Consider the following 20196-nt stretch of genomic DNA (forward strand, 5'->3'; position numbering starts at 1 on the left):
ACCTATTTATGCTAGGTGAATAAAGGCATTCGGTGATAGGAAACGCTACTTACAATTACTGCCCTATTTCTACAAACCTAGCCTATTTCCTAGCCAAAAATAACCTAACCTAACCCTCCAAACCTAGCTTATTTCCTAGCCAAAACTAACCTAACCTAACCAACTCCTGGATACCTATTTACTGCTAGGTAAACAGAGGCATTCGGTGATAAGAAACGTTACCTAAAATTAAAGCTATTTTTCTCTTCATATTTTTATTGTTTTTAAATAAAATTATAATTTATTTATCCTCTATTCATTTTTTTTTATTTTTTTTACCTATTGCTATTTTTACAAACGTAGCCTATTTCCTAGCCTAAACCAACCTAACCTAACCGAAATATATATATATATATATATATATTATATATATATATATATTATATATATATATATATATATAGATATATTAATATATATATAGATATATATATAATACATATATATATAAATATATATTATATATATATATATATATATCAGTCAGTGGAATAATACAAATATTACCTTACACAGTCAACCACAAAATAACCAACCTGAACTTTACCTTACCAACATACCCTAACCAACCCAACTTAACCAACCTAAGCATACATATTATCTAAATTGCTTATTAAACCATATTTATGTTTGTTCTAACCTAAAATTATAACCTCAAATTCTAACCTAATTCCAATTCTAACCATCCTAACCAACCTTACCAACCAACCTAACCAACCTAATCAACCAACGTAAGCAACCTAACCTAACCAACCAACATAACCTAATTATCCCACCTAACCAACCAACCTAACCAAACAACCCACCTAACCTAACCCACCTAACCAACCAACCTAACCAACCAAAGTACCAACCTAGTCAACCAACCTAAGCTACCTAACCTAACCAACCAACAAAATCAACCAACCAAATCAACCAACCTAATCAACCAACCTAAGCAATCTAACCTAACCAACAAACCTAACCAACAAACCTAACCAACCAAACTAACCAACCTAACCTAACCAAACCAGTCTAACTAACCAACCTAACCAACAACTAGCCTAACCAACCAACCTAACCATCCTAATCAATTAACCTAACCAACCTACCTAACCAACCAACCTAACCTAACCAACCAACCTAACCAACCAACCTAACCTAACCAACCAACCAACCTAACCAACCTTACCAACCAACCTAACCAACCTAACCTAACCAACCTAGCCTAACCAACCTATCCTCGCTTCTTATTATCTGACACGAACCTTTGGTTCGTGTCAGAGTCCATGAGTGTCTGTGTGCGTGTCTATGTACTCATGCGGTTTTGGGTCCAGGAAGCTATTTGTGTCGACCCAAATTGCCTCCCTTCTCCCCACCTGAAATCCAGGTGGATTGAAAGACCTGCCAGAGGTCAGTGGATCCAGGTATCCGTACGTGGGCCCCTGGACTTCAACCCTTCCCCTCATTCTAAGGGGTCAGTCAATCACTCTTCGGCTATCCAGAGAGTCTATCGAAACTGATGCTCCTACATGAGGGGACACACAGAGAAATCTGTGCCCTGTACTTGCAACCGTTCCAACAGGCTCGAACGCAGGTCTATCCAGATTAAGAATATGTTCTATTTGACTAGGCCACGCTGGAGTTGCCTTCAGGATCAAATTTTTCACTTGTATTTATATCTCATAGCAAGGTTAGTTAGTATCTTTTGATCAACAGTTGCAATGATTGATATGTGAAGTTTTATCTTGTGTTGTCAGTTAGAAATACCTGACAGCTTTGTTTGATGAGGTTGCAGATCTGACAGGCGGTTTTATGAATGAATGTTGGAGTATTTAGGCTAACTGACATGTGTGTGTGTGTGTGTGTTTAAAAGTATGTATTAATTAATAATTAGTGTGGTGTTTCCAAAAGAGTTTGTGAATGGTAAACAAGTAACCCAATATCTAATATGTGATATTTTAGGCTCGTTCTGTAAAATATATGTTTTACTACGAAAGGAAAATCCAGTTTGTGTTTTTCCTTGTTTTATTTCAAGAATAAATAGTACATGGGCGAAGGAACGAAAGTTTTGGCTGGTTAAATATAGCGTTGTGGCCGCAATTTTCTGTGTTGGGCAGGGGAGGGGGATTGTGGGGTAATTGTGGGGGTGGTATGAGGGGTAGGGGTACGGCGGCCTCTATTGTATGGGGTGGGGAGTTTTGGTTTGGGAGGGGTCATTGGGGTATGGAGGGGTCCGGAGGAGCTACAGAGGGAAGTGTGGTTGGGGGGGGGGGGGAAGGGAAGGGATGGGGGATGAGTTGGCAGTTAGGTATTTAAATTTAATTTTGTAAGATAGGTTATATAGGGCGAGGTGTTGAGGAAGGAATAAGAAAAGTGTTTGGGACTGAGTTGAGTGTATTAGTTGTTGTGATTGATGTTAGCAGGAAGGTAGGTGGTTCATTTGTGTAGAGATTTGTTAATGAGATCATTTGATTAATAATGTAGGAATTAAGGGTAAGTGATCACTGGAGATAGATATTCAACAGCATATTGAGTGGACAGTTTTAGCAGGTAGGTAGGCCGGCCGGCAGAGAGAGACAATGGAATGTGAAATAGGTAGACGTTTTCTTCATGGATGGTAAACTATTATTAAAATGGCATGTACACATTTCCATGTGCGACATTCTTGTACACACACACACACATTGACCCACGGAGAATGCCCAAATATGTATACCATCAGCAGCAGTTGGTGTTCCCAGGCAGGACACCCATCCAAGTACTAACCAAAGTCAACGGTGCTTAACCTAACTGATGTATGGGACGAGACGCCGTGTTCTCAAGGTGATAGGTAGGTAGTATAGCCGTTGCTATTGTATACAAGTAGTAACTAATCACATGTGAGTGAGTGAGACAAGATAATGGTAACTGCAGCGGGCGGGCAGGTAGGCGGAGGATACTCACACATAGCAGCCAATTCTCCATTAATGATAGCACTTATTGCAACTATTTAGTCAAATTAACCAACAACAAATGGACTACTACTAATTCTACTACTACTACTACTACTGTTTCTCCAAAATAGAAAAGGATGGGATGCCGCCGCTGCCACTGATCTCGCACAAGTTGCTGCTGCTGCTGACAAATAACTCATCTTAGGCCTTGGCTATGCTCTCTTAGGCTTCATTTAGTCAATACATGTAACATCATTGAGTCGGGGGACAGGCAGACAGGCACTTTATACATGTTAGTCTTATAGTGGTCTCCAACACCCACCACCCCACAAGGTCCAACTAGTGACTAACTAACCCTCACTCACTCACCATGCCCCAAGTAGCTAGCTTAATTAGTAACTCCTGGATACCTATTTACTGCTAGGTGAACACAGGCATTCGGTGATAGGAAACGCTACCAACAATTACAGCCTCATTTCTACAAACCTAGCCTAAACTAACCTAATTTAATCTAACCTAACCTAATCTAACCTAATCTAACCTAACCTAAGCTAATCTAACCTAACCTAACCTAACTAACTCTTGGATACCTATTAACTGCTAGGTAAACAGAGGCAATCGGTGATAGGAAACTCTACCAACAATTAGAACCCTTTTTTTATTTCTACAAACCTAGCCTATTTCCTAGATTTAACTAACCTAACCCAATCTAACCTACCCTAACTAACTCCTGGATACCTATTTACTGCTAGGTGAACAGAGGCATTCGGTCATAGGAAACACTACCAACAATTACAGCCCTATTTCTACAAACCTAGGCCTAAACCAACCTAACCTAATCTAACCTAACCTAACCTAACTAACTCCTGGATACCTATTTACTGCTAGGTGAACAGAGGAATTCGGTGATAGGAAACGCTACCAACAATTAAAGCCCTATTTCTTTTTCTACAAACCTAACCTATTTCTTAGCCAAAACTAACGTAACCTAATCTAACCTAACCTAAACTAACTAACTCCTGGATACTTACTTACTGCTTGGTGAACAGAGGCACTCGGTGATAGGAAACGCTACCAACAATTACAGCCCTATTTCAATTTCTACAAACCTGGCCTATTTCCTAGCCTAAACTAATCTAACCTAATCTAACCTAACTAACTCCTGGATACTTACTTACTGCTAGGTGAACAGAGGCATTCGGTGATAGGAAACGTTACCAACAATTACAGCCCTTTTTCTATTTCTACAAACCTAGCCTATTTCCTAGCCAAAACAAATCTAACCTAATCTAACCTAACCTACCCTATCCTAACTAACTCCTACATACTTATTTACTGCTAGGTGAACAGAGGCATTCGGTGATAAGAATTGCTACCAACAGTTACAGCCCTATTTTTATTTCTACAAACCTAGCCTATTTCCCAGCAATAACTAACCTAACCTAATCTAACCTAACCTAACCTAATTTAACCTAACCTAACCTTATCTAAACTAACCTAACTAACTAACTTCTGGATACCTATTTACTGCTAGGTGAATAAAGGCATTCGGTGATAGGAAACGCTACTTACAATTACTGCCCTATTTCTACAAACCTAGCCTATTTCCTAGCCAAAAATAACCTAACCTAACCCTCCAAACCTAGCTTATTTCCTAGCCAAAACTAACCTAACCTAACCAACTCCTGGATACCTATTTACTGCTAGGTAAACAGAGGCATTCGGTGATAAGAAACGTTACCTAAAATTAAAGCTATTTTCTTCTCTTCATATTTTTATTGTTTTTAAATAAATTATAATTTATTTATCCTCTATTCATTTTTTTTTATTTTTTTTACCTATTGCTATTTTTACAAACGTAGCCTATTTCCTAGCCTAAACCAACCTAACCTAAGATATATATATATATATATATATATATATCAGTCAGTGGAATAATACAAATATTACCTTACACAGTCAACCACAAAATAACCAACCTGAACTTTACCTTACCAACATACCCTAACCAACCCAACTTAACCAACCTAAGCATACATATTATCTAAATTGCTTATTAAACCATATTTATGTTTGTTCTAACCTAAAATTATAACCTCAAATTCTAACCTAATTCCAATTCTAACCATCCTAACCAACCTTACCAACCAACCTAACCAACCTAATCAACCAACGTAAGCAACCTAACCTAACCAACCAACATAACCTAATTATCCCACCTAACCAACCAACCTAACCAAACCACCCACCTAACCTAACCCACCTAACCAACCAACCTAACCAACCAAAGTACCAACCTATTCAACCAACCTAAGCTACCTAACCTAACCAACCAACAAAATCAACCAACCAAATCAACCAACCTAATCAACCAACCTAAGCAATCTAACCTAACCAACAAACCTAACCAACAAACCTAACCAACCAAACTAACCAACCTAACCTAACCAACCAGTCTAACTAACCAACCTAACCAACCAACTAGCCTAACCAACCAACCTAACCATCCTAATCAATTAACCTAACCAACCTACCTAACCAACCAACCTAACCTAACCAACCAACCTAACCAACCAACCTAACCTAACCAACCAACCAACCTAACCAACCTTACCAACCAACCTAACCAACCTAACCTAACCAACCTAGCCTAACCAACCTATCCTCGCTTCTTATTATCTGACACGAACCTTTGGTTCGTGTCAGAGTCCATGAGTGTCTGTGTGCGTGTCTATGTACTCATGCGGTTTTGGGTCCAGGAAGCTATTTGTGTCGACCCAAATTGCCTCCCTTCTCCCCACCTGAAATCCAGGTGGATTGAAAGACCTGCCAGAGGTCAGTGGATCCAGGTATCCGTACGTGGGCCCCTGGACTTCAACCCTTCCCCTCATTCTAAGGGGTCAGTCAATCACTCTTCGGCTATCCAGAGAGTCTATCGAAACTGATGCTCCTACATGAGGGGACACACAGAGAAATCTGTGCCCTGTACTTGCAACCGTTCCAACAGGCTCGAACGCAGGTCTATCCAGATTAAGAATATGTTCTATTTGACTAGGCCACGCTGGAGTTGCCTTCAGGATCAAATTTTTCACTTGTATTTATATCTCATAGCAAGGTTAGTTAGTATCTTTTGATCAACAGTTGCAATGATTGATATGTGAAGTTTTATCTTGTGTTGTCAGTTAGAAATACCTGACAGCTTTGTTTGATGAGGTTGCAGATCTGACAGGCGGTTTTATGAATGAATGTTGGAGTATTTAGGCTAACTGACATGTGTGTGTGTGTGTGTTTAAAAGTATGTATTAATTAATAATTAGTGTGGTGTTTCCAAAAGAGTTTGTGAATGGTAAACAAGTAACCCAATATCTAATATGTGATATTTTAGGCCTCGTTCTGTAAAATATATGTTTTACTACGAAAGGAAAATCCAGTTTGTGTTTTTCCTTGTTTTATTTCAAGAATAAATAGTACATGGGCGAAGGAACGAAAGTTTTGGCTGGTTAAATATAGCGTTGTGGCCGCAATTTTCTGTGTTGGGCAGGGGAGGGGGATTGTGGGGTAATTGTGGGGGTGGTATGAGGGGTAGGGGTACGGCGGCCTCTATTGTATGGGGTGGGGAGTTTTGGTTTGGGAGGGGTCATTGGGGTATGGAGGGGTCCGGAGGAGCTACAGAGGGAAGTGTGGTTGGGGGGGGGGGGGAAGGGAAGGGATGGGGGATGAGTTGGCAGTTAGGTATTTAAATTTAATTTTGTAAGATAGGTTATATAGGGCGAGGTGTTGAGGAAGGAATAAGAAAAGTGTTTGGGACTGAGTTGAGTGTATTAGTTGTTGTGATTGATGTTAGCAGGAAGGTAGGTGGTTCATTTGTGTAGAGATTTGTTAATGAGATCATTTGATTAATAATGTAGGAATTAAGGGTAAGTGATCACTGGAGATAGATATTCAACAGCATATTGAGTGGACAGTTTTAGCAGGTAGGTAGGCCGGCCGGCAGAGAGAGACAATGGAATGTGAAATAGGTAGACGTTTTCTTCATGGATGGTAAACTATTATTAAAATGGCATGTACACATTTCCATGTGCGACATTCTTGTACACACACACACACATTGACCCACGGAGAATGCCCAAATATGTATACCATCAGCAGCAGTTGGTGTTCCCAGGCAGGACACCCATCCAAGTACTAACCAAAGTCAACGGTGCTTAACCTAACTGATGTATGGGACGAGACGCCGTGTTCTCAAGGTGATAGGTAGGTAGTATAGCCGTTGCTATTGTATACAAGTAGTAACTAATCACATGTGAGTGAGTGAGACAAGATAATGGTAACTGCAGCGGGCGGGCAGGTAGGCGGAGGATACTCACACATAGCAGCCAATTCTCCATTAATGATAGCACTTATTGCAACTATTTAGTCAAATTAACCAACAACAAATGGACTACTACTAATTCTACTACTACTACTACTACTGTTTCTCCAAAATAGAAAAGGATGGGATGCCGCCGCTGCCACTGATCTCGCACAAGTTGCTGCTGCTGCTGACAAATAACTCATCTTAGGCCTTGGCTATGCTCTCTTAGGCTTCATTTAGTCAATACATGTAACATCATTGAGTCGGGGGACAGGCAGACAGGCACTTTATACATGTTAGTCTTATAGTGGTCTCCAACACCCACCACCCCACAAGGTCCAACTAGTGACTAACTAACCCTCACTCACTCACCATGCCCCAAGTAGCTAGCTTAATTAGTAACTCCTGGATACCTATTTACTGCTAGGTGAACACAGGCATTCGGTGATAGGAAACGCTACCAACAATTACAGCCTCATTTCTACAAACCTAGCCTAAACTAACCTAATTTAATCTAACCTAACCTAATCTAACCTAATCTAACCTAACCTAAGCTAATCTAACCTAACCTAACCTAACTAACTCTTGGATACCTATTAACTGCTAGGTAAACAGAGGCAATCGGTGATAGGAAACTCTACCAACAATTAGAACCCTTTTTTTATTTCTACAAACCTAGCCTATTTCCTAGATTTAACTAACCTAACCCAATCTAACCTACCCTAACTAACTCCTGGATACCTATTTACTGCTAGGTGAACAGAGGCATTCGGTCATAGGAAACACTACCAACAATTACAGCCCTATTTCTACAAACCTAGGCCTAAACCAACCTAACCTAATCTAACCTAACCTAACCTAACTAACTCCTGGATACCTATTTACTGCTAGGTGAACAGAGGAATTCGGTGATAGGAAACGCTACCAACAATTAAAGCCCTATTTCTTTTTCTACAAACCTAACCTATTTCTTAGCCAAAACTAACGTAACCTAATCTAACCTAACCTAAACTAACTAACTCCTGGATACTTACTTACTGCTTGGTGAACAGAGGCACTCGGTGATAGGAAACGCTACCAACAATTACAGCCCTATTTCAATTTCTACAAACCTGGCCTATTTCCTAGCCTAAACTAATCTAACCTAATCTAACCTAACTAACTCCTGGATACTTACTTACTGCTAGGTGAACAGAGGCATTCGGTGATAGGAAACGTTACCAACAATTACAGCCCTTTTTCTATTTCTACAAACCTAGCCTATTTCCTAGCCAAAACAAATCTAACCTAATCTAACCTAACCTACCCTATCCTAACTAACTCCTACATACTTATTTACTGCTAGGTGAACAGAGGCATTCGGTGATAAGAATTGCTACCAACAGTTACAGCCCTATTTTTATTTCTACAAACCTAGCCTATTTCCCAGCAATAACTAACCTAACCTAATCTAACCTAACCTAACCTAATTTAACCTAACCTAACCTTATCTAAACTAACCTAACTAACTAACTTCTGGATACCTATTTACTGCTAGGTGAATAAAGGCATTCGGTGATAGGAAACGCTACTTACAATTACTGCCCTATTTCTACAAACCTAGCCTATTTCCTAGCCAAAAATAACCTAACCTAACCCTCCAAACCTAGCTTATTTCCTAGCCAAAACTAACCTAACCTAACCAACTCCTGGATACCTATTTACTGCTAGGTAAACAGAGGCATTCGGTGATAAGAAACGTTACCTAAAATTAAAGCTATTTTCTTCTCTTCATATTTTTATTGTTTTTAAATAAATTATAATTTATTTATCCTCTATTCATTTTTTTTTATTTTTTTTACCTATTGCTATTTTTACAAACGTAGCCTATTTCCTAGCCTAAACCAACCTAACCTAACCGAAATATATATATATATATATATATATATATATATATATATATATATATATATATATATATATATATATATATATATATATATATATATATATATATATATATATATATATATATATATCAGTCAGTGGAATAATACAAATATTACCTTACACAGTCAACCACAAAATAACCAACCTGAACTTTACCTTACCAACATACCCTAACCAACCCAACTTAACCAACCTAAGCATACATATTATCTAAATTGCTTATTAAACCATATTTATGTTTGTTCTAACCTAAAATTATAACCTCAAATTCTAACCTAATTCCAATTCTAACCATCCTAACCAACCTTACCAACCAACCTAACCAACCTAATCAACCAACGTAAGCAACCTAACCTAACCAACCAACATAACCTAATTATCCCACCTAACCAACCAACCTAACCAAACAACCCACCTAACCTAACCCACCTAACCAACCAACCTAACCAACCAAAGTACCAACCTAGTCAACCAACCTAAGCTACCTAACCTAACCAACCAACAAAATCAACCAACCAAATCAACCAACCTAATCAACCAACCTAAGCAATCTAACCTAACCAACAAACCTAACCAACAAACCTAACCAACCAAACTAACCAACCTAACCTAACCAACCAGTCTAACTAACCAACCTAACCAACCAACTAGCCTAACCAACCAACCTAACCATCCTAATCAATTAACCTAACCAACCTACCTAACCAACCAACCTAACCTAACCAACCAACCTAACCAACCAACCTAACCTAACCAACCAACCAACCTAACCAACCTTACCAACCAACCTAACCAACCTAACCTAACCAACCTAGCCTAACCAACCTATCCTCGCTTCTTATTATCTGACACGAACCTTTGGTTCGTGTCAGAGTCCATGAGTGTCTGTGTGCGTGTCTATGTACTCATGCGGTTTTGGGTCCAGGAAGCTATTTGTGTCGACCCAAATTGCCTCCCTTCTCCCCACCTGAAATCCAGGTGGATTGAAAGACCTGCCAGAGGTCAGTGGATCCAGGTATCCGTACGTGGGCCCCTGGACTTCAACCCTTCCCCTCATTCTAAGGGGTCAGTCAATCACTCTTCGGCTATCCAGAGAGTCTATCGAAACTGATGCTCCTACATGAGGGGACACACAGAGAAATCTGTGCCCTGTACTTGCAACCGTTCCAACAGGCTCGAACGCAGGTCTATCCAGATTAAGAATATGTTCTATTTGACTAGGCCACGCTGGAGTTGCCTTCAGGATCAAATTTTTCACTTGTATTTATATCTCATAGCAAGGTTAGTTAGTATCTTTTGATCAACAGTTGCAATGATTGATATGTGAAGTTTTATCTTGTGTTGTCAGTTAGAAATACCTGACAGCTTTGTTTGATGAGGTTGCAGATCTGACAGGCGGTTTTATGAATGAATGTTGGAGTATTTAGGCTAACTGACATGTGTGTGTGTGTGTGTTTAAAAGTATGTATTAATTAATAATTAGTGTGGTGTTTCCAAAAGAGTTTGTGAATGGTAAACAAGTAACCCAATATCTAATATGTGATATTTTAGGCCTCGTTCTGTAAAATATATGTTTTACTACGAAAGGAAAATCCAGTTTGTGTTTTTCCTTGTTTTATTTCAAGAATAAATAGTACATGGGCGAAGGAACGAAAGTTTTGGCTGGTTAAATATAGCGTTGTGGCCGCAATTTTCTGTGTTGGGCAGGGGAGGGGGATTGTGGGGTAATTGTGGGGGTGGTATGAGGGGTAGGGGTACGGCGGCCTCTATTGTATGGGGTGGGGAGTTTTGGTTTGGGAGGGGTCATTGGGGTATGGAGGGGTCCGGAGGAGCTACAGAGGGAAGTGTGGTTGGGGGGGGGGGGAAGGGAAGGGATGGGGGATGAGTTGGCAGTTAGGTATTTAAATTTAATTTTGTAAGATAGGTTATATAGGGCGAGGTGTTGAGGAAGGAATAAGAAAAGTGTTTGGGACTGAGTTGAGTGTATTAGTTGTTGTGATTGATGTTAGCAGGAAGGTAGGTGGTTCATTTGTGTAGAGATTTGTTAATGAGATCATTTGGATTAATAATGTAGGAATTAAGGGTAAGTGATCACTGGAGATAGATATTCAACAGCATATTGAGTGGACAGTTTTAGCAGGTAGGTAGGCCGGCCGGCAGAGAGAGACAATGGAATGTGAAATAGGTAGACGTTTTCTTCATGGATGGTAAACTATTATTAAAATGGCATGTACACATTTCCATGTGCGACATTCTTGTACACACACACACACATTGACCCACGGAGAATGCCCAAATATGTATACCATCAGCAGCAGTTGGTGTTCCCAGGCAGGACACCCATCCAAGTACTAACCAAAGTCAACGGTGCTTAACCTAACTGATGTATGGGACGAGACGCCGTGTTCTCAAGGTGATAGGTAGGTAGTATAGCCGTTGCTATTGTATACAAGTAGTAACTAATCACATGTGAGTGAGTGAGACAAGATAATGGTAACTGCAGCGGGCGGGCAGGTAGGCGGAGGATACTCACACATAGCAGCCAATTCTCCATTAATGATAGCACTTATTGCAACTATTTAGTCAAATTAACCAACAACAAATGGACTACTACTAATTCTACTACTACTACTACTACTGTTTCTCCAAAATAGAAAAGGATGGGATGCCGCCGCTGCCACTGATCTCGCACAAGTTGCTGCTGCTGCTGACAAATAACTCATCTTAGGCCTTGGCTATGCTCTCTTAGGCTTCATTTAGTCAATACATGTAACATCATTGAGTCGGGGGACAGGCAGACAGGCACTTTATACATGTTAGTCTTATAGTGGTCTCCAACACCCACCACCCCACAAGGTCCAACTAGTGACTAACTAACCCTCACTCACTCACCATGCCCCAAGTAGCTAGCTTAATTAGTAACTCCTGGATACCTATTTACTGCTAGGGTGAACACAGGCATTCGGTGATAGGAAACGCTACCAACAATTACAGCCTCATTTCTACAAACCTAGCCTAAACTAACCTAATTTAATCTAACCTAACCTAATCTAACCTAATCTAACCTAACCTAAGCTAATCTAACCTAACCTAACCTAACTAACTCTTGGATACCTATTAACTGCTAGGTAAACAGAGGCAATCGGTGATAGGAAACTCTACCAACAATTAGAACCCTTTTTTTATTTCTACAAACCTAGCCTATTTCCTAGATTTAACTAACCTAACCCAATCTAACCTACCCTAACTAACTCCTGGATACCTATTTACTGCTAGGTGAACAGAGGCATTCGGTCATAGGAAACACTACCAACAATTACAGCCCTATTTCTACAAACCTAGGCCTAAACCAACCTAACCTAATCTAACCTAACCTAACCTAACTAACTCCTGGATACCTATTTACTGCTAGGTGAACAGAGGAATTCGGTGATAGGAAACGCTACCAACAATTAAAGCCCTATTTCTTTTTCTACAAACCTAACCTATTTCTTAGCCAAAACTAACGTAACCTAATCTAACCTAACCTAAACTAACTAACTCCTGGATACTTACTTACTGCTTGGTGAACAGAGGCACTCGGTGATAGGAAACGCTACCAACAATTACAGCCCTATTTCAATTTCTACAAACCTGGCCTATTTCCTAGCCTAAACTAATCTAACCTAATCTAACCTAACTAACTCCTGGATACTTACTTACTGCTAGGTGAACAGAGGCATTCGGTGATAGGAAACGTTACCAACAATTACAGCCCTTTTTCTATTTCTACAAACCTAGCCTATTTCCTAGCCAAAACAAATCTAACCTAATCTAACCTAACCTACCCTATCCTAACTAACTCCTACATACTTATTTACTGCTAGGTGAACAGAGGCATTCGGTGATAAGAATTGCTACCAACAGTTACAGCCCTATTTTTATTTCTACAAACCTAGCCTATTTCCCAGCAATAACTAACCTAACCTAATCTAACCTAACCTAACCTAATTTAACCTAACCTAACCTTATCTAAACTAACCTAACTAACTAACTTCTGGATACCTATTTACTGCTAGGTGAATAAAGGCATTCGGTGATAGGAAACGCTACTTACAATTACTGCCCTATTTCTACAAACCTAGCCTATTTCCTAGCCAAAAATAACCTAACCTAACCCTCCAAACCTAGCTTATTTCCTAGCCAAAACTAACCTAACCTAACCAACTCCTGGATACCTATTTACTGCTAGGTAAACAGAGGCATTCGGTGATAAGAAACGTTACCTAAAATTAAAGCTATTTTCTTCTCTTCATATTTTTATTGTTTTTAAATAAATTATAATTTATTTATCCTCTATTCATTTTTTTTTATTTTTTTTACCTATTGCTATTTTTACAAACGTAGCCTATTTCCTAGCCTAAACCAACCTAACCTAACCGAAATATATATATATATATATATATATATATATATATATATATATATATATATATATATATTATATATATATATATATATATATATATATATATATATATATATATATATATCAGTCAGTGGAATAATACAAATATTACCTTACACAGTCAACCACAAAATAACCAACCTGAACTTTACCTTACCAACATACCCTAACCAACCCAACTTAACCAACCTAAGCATACATATTATCTAAATTGCTTATTAAACCATATTTATGTTTGTTCTAACCTAAAATTATAACCTCAAATTCTAACCTAATTCCAATTCTAACCATCCTAACCAACCTTACCAACCAACCTAACCAACCTAATCAACCAACGTAAGCAACCTAACCTAACCAACCAACATAACCTAATTATCCCACCTAACCAACCAACCTAACCAAACAACCCACCTAACCTAACCCACCTAACCAACCAACCTAACCAACCAAAGTACCAACCTAGTCAACCAACCTAAGCTACCTAACCTAACCAACCAACAAAATCAACCAACCAAATCAACCAACCTAATCAACCAACCTAAGCAATCTAACCTAACCAACAAACCTAACCAACAAACCTAACCAACCAAACTAACCAACCTAACCTAACCAACCAGTCTAACTAACCAACCTAACCAACCAACTAGCCTAACCAACCAACCTAACCATCCTAATCAATTAACCTAACCAACCTACCTAACCAACCAACCTAACCTAACCAACCAACCTAACCAACCAACCTAACCTAACCAACCAACCAACCTAACCAACCTTACCAACCAACCTAACCAACCTAACCTAACCAACCTAGCCTAACCAACCTATCCTCGCTTCTTATTATCTGACACGAACCTTTGGTTCGTGTCAGAGTCCATGAGTGTCTGTGTGCGTGTCTATGTACTCATGCGGTTTTGGGTCCAGGAAGCTATTTGTGTCGACCCAAATTGCCTCCCTTCTCCCCACCTGAAATCCAGGTGGATTGAAAGACCTGCCAGAGGTCAGTGGATCCAGGTATCCGTACGTGGGCCCCTGGACTTCAACCCTTCCCCTCATTCTAAGGGGTCAGTCAATCACTCTTCGGCTATCCAGAGAGTCTATCGAAACTGATGCTCCTACATGAGGGGACACACAGAGAAATCTGTGCCCTGTACTTGCAACCGTTCCAACAGGCTCGAACGCAGGTCTATCCAGATTAAGAATATGTTCTATTTGACTAGGCCACGCTGGAGTTGCCTTCAGGATCAAATTTTTCACTTGTATTTATATCTCATAGCAAGGTTAGTTAGTATCTTTTGATCAACAGTTGCAATGATTGATATGTGAAGTTTTATCTTGTGTTGTCAGTTAGAAATACCTGACAGCTTTGTTTGATGAGGTTGCAGATCTGACAGGCGGTTTTATGAATGAATGTTGGAGTATTTAGGCTAACTGACATGTGTGTGTGTGTGTGTTTAAAAGTATGTATTAATTAATAATTAGTGTGGTGTTTCCAAAAGAGTTTGTGAATGGTAAACAAGTAACCCAATATCTAATATGTGATATTTTAGGCCTCGTTCTGTAAAATATATGTTTTACTACGAAAGGAAAATCCAGTTTGTGTTTTTCCTTGTTTTATTTCAAGAATAAATAGTACATGGGCGAAGGAACGAAAGTTTTGGCTGGTTAAATATAGCGTTGTGGCCGCAATTTTCTGTGTTGGGCAGGGGAGGGGGATTGTGGGGTAATTGTGGGGGTGGTATGAGGGGTAGGGGTACGGCGGCCTCTATTGTATGGGGTGGGGAGTTTTGGTTTGGGAGGGGTCATTGGGGTATGGAGGGGTCCGGAGGAGCTACAGAGGGAAGTGTGGTTGGGGGGGGGGGGAAGGGAAGGGATGGGGGATGAGTTGGCAGTTAGGTATTTAAATTTAATTTTGTAAGATAGGTTATATAGGGCGAGGTGTTGAGGAAGGAATAAGAAAAGTGTTTGGGACTGAGTTGAGTGTATTAGTTGTTGTGATTGATGTTAGCAGGAAGGTAGGTGGTTCATTTGTGTAGAGATTTGTTAATGAGATCATTTGGTTAATAATGTAGGAATTAAGGGTAAGTGATCACTGGAGATAGATATTCAACAGCATATTGAGTGGACAGTTTTAGCAGGTAGGTAGGCCGGCCGGCAGAGAGAGACAATGGAATGTGAAATAGGTAGACGTTTTCTTCATGGATGGTAAACTATTATTAAAATGGCATGTACACATTTCCATGTGCGACATTCTTGTACACACACACACACATTGACCCACGGAGAATGCCCAAATATGTATACCATCAGCAGCAGTTGGTGTTCCCAGGCAGGACACCCATCCAAGTACTAACCAAAGTCAACGGTGCTTAACCTAACTGATGTATGGGACGAGACGCCGTGTTCTCAAGGTGATAGGTAGGTAGTATAGCCGTTGCTATTGTATACAAGTAGTAACTAATCACATGTGAGTGAGTGAGACAAGATAATGGTAACTGTAGCGGGCGGGCGGGCAGGTAGGCGGAGGATACTCACACATAGCAGCCAATTCTCCATTAATGATAGCACTTATTGCAACTATTTAGTCAAATTAACCAACAACAAATGGACTACTACTAATTCTACTACTACTACTACTACTGTTTCTCCAAAATAGAAAAGGATGGGATGCCGCCGCTGCCACTGATCTCGCACAAGTTGCTGCTGCTGCTGACAAATAACTCATCTTAGGCCTTGGCTATGCTCTCTTAGGCTTCATTTAGTCAATACATGTAACATCATTGAGTCGGGGGACAGGCAGACAGGCACTTTATACATGTTAGTCTTATAGTGGTCTCCAACACCCACCACCCCACAAGGTCCAACTAGTGACTAACTAACCCTCACTCACTCACCATGCCCCAAGTAGCTAGCTTAATTAGTAACTCCTGGATACCTATTTACTGCTAGGTGAACACAGGCATTCGGTGATAGGAAACGCTACCAACAATTACAGCCTCATTTCTACAAAACCTAGCCTAAACTAACCTAATTTAATCTAACCTAACCTAATCTAACCTAATCTAACCTAACCTAAGCTAATCTAACCTAACCTAACCTAACTAACTCTTGGATACCTATTAACTGCTAGGTAAACAGAGGCAATCGGTGATAGGAAACTCTACCAACAATTAGAACCCTTTTTTTATTTCTACAAACCTAGCCTATTTCCTAGATTTAACTAACCTAACCCAATCTAACCTACCCTAACTAACTCCTGGATACCTATTTACTGCTAGGTGAACAGAGGCATTCGGTCATAGGAAACACTACCAACAATTACAGCCCTATTTCTACAAACCTAGGCCTAAACCAACCTAACCTAATCTAACCTAACCTAACCTAACTAACTCCTGGATACCTATTTACTGCTAGGTGAACAGAGGAATTCGGTGATAGGAAACGCTACCAACAATTAAAGCCCTATTCTTTTTCTACAAACCTAACCTATTTCTTAGCCAAAACTAACGTAACCTAATCTAACCTAACCTAAACTAACTAACTCCTGGATACTTACTTACTGCTTGGTGAACAGAGGCACTCGGTGATAGGAAACGCTACCAACAATTACAGCCCTATTTCAATTTCTACAAACCTGGCCTATTTCCTAGCCTAAACTAATCTAACCTAATCTAACCTAACTAACCTCCTGGATACTTACTTACTGCTAGGTGAACAGAGGCATTCGGTGATAGGAAACGTTACCAACAATTACAGCCCTTTTTCTATTTCTACAAAACCTAGCCTATTCCTAGCCAAAACCAATCTAACCTAATCTAACCTAACCTACCCTATCCTAACTAACTCCTACATACTTATTTACTGCTAGGTGAACAGAGGCATTCGGTTGATAAGAATTGCATACCAACAGTTACAGCCCTATTTTTATTTCTACAAACCTAGCCTATTTCCCAGCAATAACTAACCTAACCTAATCTAACCTAACCTAACCTAATTTAACCTAACCTAACCTTATCTAAACTAACCTAACTAACTAACTTCTGGATACCTATTTACTGCTAGGTGAATAAAGGCATTCGGTGATAGGAAACGCTACTTACAATTACTGCCCTATTTCTACAAACCTAGCCTATTTCCTAGCCAAAAATAACCTAACCTAACCCTCCAAACCTAGCTTATTTCCTAGCCAAAACTAACCTAACCTAACCAACTCCTGGATACCTATTACTGCTAGGTAAACAGAGGCATTCGGTGATAAGAAACGTTACCTAAAATTAAAGCTATTTTCTTCTCTTCATATTTTATTGTTTTTAAATAACATTATAATTTATTTATCCTCTATTCATTTTTTTATTTTTTTACCTATTGCTATTTTTACAAACGTAGCCTATTTCCTAGCCTAAACCAACCTAACCTAACCGAAATATATATATATATATATATATATATATATATATATATATATATATATATATATATATATATATATATATATATATATATTATATATATATATATATATATATATTATATATATATATATATATATATACTATATATATATATACTATATATATATATATATATAATATCAGTCAGTGGAATAATACAAATATACCTTACACAGTCAACCACAAAATAACCAACCTGACCTGTACCTTAACAACATACCCTAACCAACCCAAACTTACCAACCTAAGCATACATATTATCTAAATTGCTTATTAAACCATATTTATGTTTGTTCTAACCTAAAATTATAACCTCAAATTCTAACCTAATTCCAATTCTAACCATCCTAACAACCTTACCAACCAACCTAACCAACCTAATCAACCAACGTAAGCAACCTAACCTAACCACCAACATAACTAATTATCCCACCTAACCACCACCTAACCAAACAACCACCTAACCTAACCCACCTAAACCACCAACCTAACCAACCAAAGTACCAACCTAGTCAACCAACCTAAGCTACCTAACCTAACCAACAACAAAATCAACCAACCAAATCAACCAACCTAATCAACCAACCTAAGCAATCTAACCTAACCAACAAACCTAACCAACAAACCTAACCAACCAAACTAACCAACCTAACCTAACCAACCAGTCTAACTAACCAACCTAACCAACCAACTAGCCTAACCAACCAACCTAACCATCCTAATCAATTAACCTAACCAACCTACCTAACCAACCAACCTAACCTAACCAACCAACCTAACCAACCAACCTAACCTAACCAACCAACCAACCTAACCAACCTTACCAACCAACCTAACCAACCTAACCTAACCAACCTAGCCTAACCAACCTATCCTCGCTTCTTATTATCTGACACGAACCTTTGGTTCGTGTCAGAGTCCATGAGTGTCTGTGTGCGTGTCTATGTACTCATGCGGTTTTGGGTCCAGGAAGCTATTTGTGTCGACCCAAATTGCCTCCCTTCTCCCCACCTGAAATCCAGGTGGATTGAAAGACCTGCCAGAGGTCAGTGGATCCAGGTATCCGTACGTGGGCCCCTGGACTTCAACCCTTCCCCTCATTCTAAGGGGTCAGTCAATCACTCTTCGGCTATCCAGAGAGTCTATCGAAACTGATGCTCCTACATGAGGGGACACACAGAGAAATCTGTGCCCTGTACTTGCAACCGTTCCAACAGGCTCGAACGCAGGTCTATCCAGATTAAGAATATGTTCTATTTGACTAGGCCACGCTGGAGTTGCCTTCAGGATCAAATTTTTCACTTGTATTTATATCTCATAGCAAGGTTAGTTAGTATCTTTTGATCAACAGTTGCAATGATTGATATGTGAAGTTTTATCTTGTGTTGTCAGTTAGAAATACCTGACAGCTTTGTTTGATGAGGTTGCAGATCTGACAGGCGGTTTTATGAATGAATGTTGGAGTATTTAGGCTAACTGACATGTGTGTGTGTGTGTGTTTAAAAGTATGTATTAATTAATAATTAGTGTGGTGTTTCCAAAAGAGTTTGTGAATGGTAAACAAGTAACCCAATATCTAATATGTGATATTTTAGGCCTCGTTCTGTAAAATATATGTTTTACTACGAAAGGAAAATCCAGTTTGTGTTTTTCCTTGTTTTATTTCAAGAATAAATAGTACATGGGCGAAGGAACGAAAGTTTTGGCTGGTTAAATATAGCGTTGTGGCCGCAATTTTCTGTGTTGGGCAGGGGAGGGGGATTGTGGGGTAATTGTGGGGGTGGTATGAGGGGTAGGGGTACGGCGGTCTCTATTGTATGGGGTGGGGAGTTTTGGTTTGGGAGGGGTCATTGGGGTATGGAGGGGTCCGGAAGAGCTACAGAGGGAAGTGTGGTTGGGGGGGGGGAAGGGAAGGGATGGGGGATGAGTTGGCAGTTAGGTATTTAAATTTAATTTTGTAAGATAGGTTATATAGGGCGAGGTGTTGAGGAAGGAATAAGAAAAGTGTTTGGGACTGAGTTGAGTGTATTAGTTGTTGTGATTGATGTTAGCAGGAAGGTAGGT

This window comes from Procambarus clarkii, chromosome 57 (assembly GCF_040958095.1).
Source record: "Procambarus clarkii isolate CNS0578487 chromosome 57, FALCON_Pclarkii_2.0, whole genome shotgun sequence".
NCBI lineage: Eukaryota > Metazoa > Arthropoda > Malacostraca > Decapoda > Cambaridae > Procambarus > Procambarus clarkii.